Consider the following 4,484-nt stretch of genomic DNA (forward strand, 5'->3'; position numbering starts at 1 on the left):
ATAAATAACATTAGCATAATCATTCTCACAAGTATTACTCATAGGTACTATTTCAAGAGAATCCACGGGAACATAACATTCAACCTCTTCAGGTAAGCATGGAGGACAATCAAATAGTGTAAGAGATAAAGAGTTACTCTCATTAGAAGGTTGACATGGGTAGCTAATCCATTCTTCCTCCTTTTGTTCGTCGCTCTCTTCTTCTTTTTCATCCAATGAGCTTTCAGGTTCATCAATTTCTTCTTCCACCGGTTCCTGCAAATTGTGAGTGCATTTTTGTGCATTAATGTGTCTCTCTTTATAATCAAGGATATAAGGATTCCCTACTTGTAGCATTCTATGCAAGAATTAAGGATAGTAGAGACATAATCTTTAAGGCCCTTACAAACAACACAAGTTTCATAATTCTCAACCATGAAGGATTCTATCTCGGAGGCTCCCATAAATAAGACAAATTGTTCTACCTCTTCGAACCCATAATGAATATAGCAATTCCGATTATAGTTCTTAATTAAAAATTCCTCACTAAAGCCACATTGAAATTTAAGATGTTTAGTATCCTGTTGAGAGCAACAGTTTATATTATGGCGTTCAAGCAAGATTTCAGCAATTGTATTCAATTTTTCTATCATAGCACTCATTATTTTACCAGTTCTTGATTCTCTATAATTATTATAACATTCTATAAGCTCCAAGTAGGTTGTTGGTTCTCCCATAACAGCAGTTTTTAATTTTTAGGTTTTTCAATTTTTTATGGATTTTCGGGTATATAGGGAAAATAAAACAAGACAAAAATAAACTAGACAAAAGTAAACTAAGCAAAGTAAAACTAGACAGAAATAAACTAAGCACAAATAAACTAGACAGAAATAAACTAGCAAGACAAAATAAGATAAAAGCGAGAGAGAGAGGTAGAGTGTACTCCCCGGGTGAACTTATGAGTAGAGCTATGCCTCCCCGGCAACGGCGCCGAGAAAATAGTCTTGATAACCCACAAGTATAGGGGATCGCAACGGTCTTCGAGGGAAGTAAAACCCAAATTTATTGATTCGACACAAGGGGAGGTAAAGAATACTTATAAGCCTTAACAACTGAGTTGTCAATTCAGTCGCACTGGAAAAGCACTAGCAACGGGGGTGATGTGAAAGTAGCAGTAATATGAGAGCAATAGTAACAAGTAACACAGCAGCGAGTAATAGCAATATGAGAGCAATGGTACCGGAAAATAGTTGACATGTAGAACGAGTATATGATGATGAAAGATGGACCGGGGTTCCCAGCTATCTACACTAGTGGTAACTCTCCAATAACAAGTGTTGGGTGAACAAATTACGGTTGGGCAATTGATAGGATTGATAAGGCATTAAGAAAGAACATCAATTCATTAATCATGTAGGCATGTTTTCCATATTTAGTCGTACGTGCTCGCAATGAGAAACTTGCACAACATCTATTGTCCTACCAGCCGGTGGCAGCCGGGCCTCAAGGGAAACTACTGGATATTAAGGTACTCCTTTTAATAGAGCACCGGAGCAAAGCATTAACACTCCGTGAAAACATGTGTCCCTCACATCACCGCCATCCCCTCCGGTTGTCCCGATTTCGTCACTTCGGGGCCTTTGGTTCCGGACGGTGACATGTGCATACAACTTGTAGATACAATCTAAGCAATAATTATAGAGCTCAAATCTAAGATCATGCCACTCGGGCCCTAGTGACAAGCATTAAGCATAACAAGATTGCAGCAACAATAACTTCACAAACTTTATAGATAGACTAATCATAATGTATCATCCATCGGATCCCAACAAACACAACACCGATTACATCAGATGAATCTCAATCATGTAAGGCAGCTCATGAGATCATTGTATTGAAGTACATGGGGGAGAGAATACCAACTAGCTACAGCTAGAACCCGTAGTCCATGGGGGAACTACTCACGGAGCATGATGGAGGCGATGGCGTTGATGGAGATGGCTTCCGGGGGCACTTCCCCGTCCCGGCAGGGTGCCGGGACAGAGACTTCTGTCCCCCGAATTGGAGTTTCGCGATGGTGGCGGCGCCCCTGGAGTCTTTCTGGAGTTTCGTCAAGTGGTACGGTGTTTTTAGGTCGAAAGGGATTTTATAGGCGAAGAGGCGGCGCAGGGGGGCACCTGGGGGCTCCACACCACAGGCCGGCGCGGGCCTAGGCCAGGCCGCGCCGCCCTATGGTGTGGTGGCCCTCTGGCCCCTCTCCGACTCTTCTTCGGTGTTCTGGAGCCTCCCGGGAAAAATAAGATCTTTGGCGTTGATTTCGTCCAATTCCGAGAATATTGCCCGAACAGCCTTTCTGGAACCAAAAACAGCAGAAAACAGAACCGGCACTCGTGGCATCTTGTTAATAGGTTAGTTCCGGAAAACGCATAAAAACATCATAAAGTGCAAGCAAAACATGTAAGTATTGTCATAAAACAAGCATGGAACGACAGAAATTATGGATACGTCGGGGACGTATCATAGGCCAAGGATCATCTTCTGTCCCTAAATTAATTTCAGTTAACTCATCAACTGTAAGTTTAACACCATCTTCTAGCTCTGGGGAGCAGGAGCAGCATCAAGAACTTCCCCATGGGCCACTGGCATCACTTCATGCATACTAGAGAGGAGATGTTGTTCATTTCTTAGGCCTTGACAAGCATTTGCTGCAGCTCTAAGAGAGCGAGGTTGATGTGGAGATGGATAAATTTCCATTGGCTCGTCTTCATCGGAAGACACTTCCCCCGAGTAATGGCAACCTCCTTTTCTTGACTCAGAGATCATGGAACTATTAACTCTGTGTGTCGCATGTAACCCCTCTTCTTCATCCGAAGAATCCTCCTCGTGATAACCAAGGCCGTACTTTGGATGAAAATTGCTTCCTTTCTTAATTAATTTCTTTGCTTGTTCCCACCACTCTTCACAAACAACTGGTGGTGATGGTAATCTACTATTTGGCTGTAGTAATATTCCTGCCTTTCTAAGCAAAGGAATCATTCTATCCTCTCGCTTTCATAGTCGTGAGCGCTTCCTCAACTTGAAAACCTTCATTTGGTAACCTATACACATCATCACATGGTTGCCTTTCTGGAACCTTGTAAAATAGAGTGGGTATGGCGCGTTTATTAGCACTTCGAACCGCCAAGACATCTAGTGGAGTAGTAACAGAAATGTACAAAGAAGGCGGCTGCATCAGGAGGCTTTCATTCGAAACTCTGGGCATTATACTTAGAGACTCCGTTTCAGGTTTTGCTGCATGATCTTTACAAGGATGTGCCTTTAATAGGATAGGGGTTGTGGCTGACAGCGTGCATCCTCCTGTTGACCCTGTACTTAGTGGTGAGGTACTTGTGGGAGCATTATCTGCTCTCAGCAGGATTGGCGCAGTTGTAGACAAACCCCTCCCCACATGGTTATTCACTAAGCCTTCAATTTCCATTTTTTCCTGTTTATCATTTCGTACTTCTAGCTTCCCTATCGATGATCCTGGGCCGGATGAACAAGGTGCGATCAAGAATTTCATTTCTGTGGTGGATGGGGTAACACTAGTGGTGTTTGGCGTTATTAGGACATCAGCATTAGGTGTGCTTCGCCCCTGCTGTTTCCCTGGCTCGATGCTCGGGAAATAATATTTTGCGTCCGCATGATGCACTTCCTGAATTGTATATGGAGATGTATTACCAGATATACATTGTTGTTCCCCATTTTTATCCATGAACTTTAAGCACCGATGTAGCGTAGAGGGGACTACTCGATATTTATGTATCCATGGTCGCCCAAAAGTGCAGAATAGGATGCATTCGCCTCTATGACGAAGAACTTAACTTTGAAGCTGTAAGATGCCATCTGTAACCTTAGCGTAATGAAACCTAATGCTGGCTTTGCGTGATTATCATATCCACAAATTACTACCTCAGTGGCACCTAGATCTTCCAATATATATCCTGCCCGAGTCAAGCTACGCACAGGCAAGATATTCACGGCGGAGCCAGGATCAATCAGTATTCTCCGCAGATGCGCAGCTCCAACGTTCCCTTCGATGTAAAGAGGGCGGTTATGATCATCATGATCAAGCATCTGATCTTCTTCGGAAAATGTAATTTGATTAGCATAAAGAAGATTGTCTAACAACCTGTGTTTTGCCATCGCTGCTTGATAACTCTCTGGTTTTTGCAGAGTCTTAATTAGAGCTTCTCTAAGCTCTGGCAGAAGCACCAATGCATCATAAACACTTAGGAGGGCTGGGATACGCTTCAGGTGGGCAATGACGTTGTACTCTACATCATGATCCTTTGCCTCCTCTTCTTTTGACTTCTCTTGTTGGACTTTGGAGATCGTTGCATCCCTGTTAGCTATTGGCTTCTCTTTTTCCAACCTGTATTTCCTGCTCCTTATGGGCTCTGCTAAATCCTTTCCCCCGCGTAAATTCATATTTACTTCTCTCTTATCCTCTTCTGATATTGCAT

The sequence above is a fragment of the Lolium rigidum genome, chromosome 7 (assembly GCF_022539505.1).
Source record: "Lolium rigidum isolate FL_2022 chromosome 7, APGP_CSIRO_Lrig_0.1, whole genome shotgun sequence".
Classification (NCBI taxonomy): Eukaryota; Viridiplantae; Streptophyta; class Magnoliopsida; order Poales; family Poaceae; genus Lolium; species Lolium rigidum.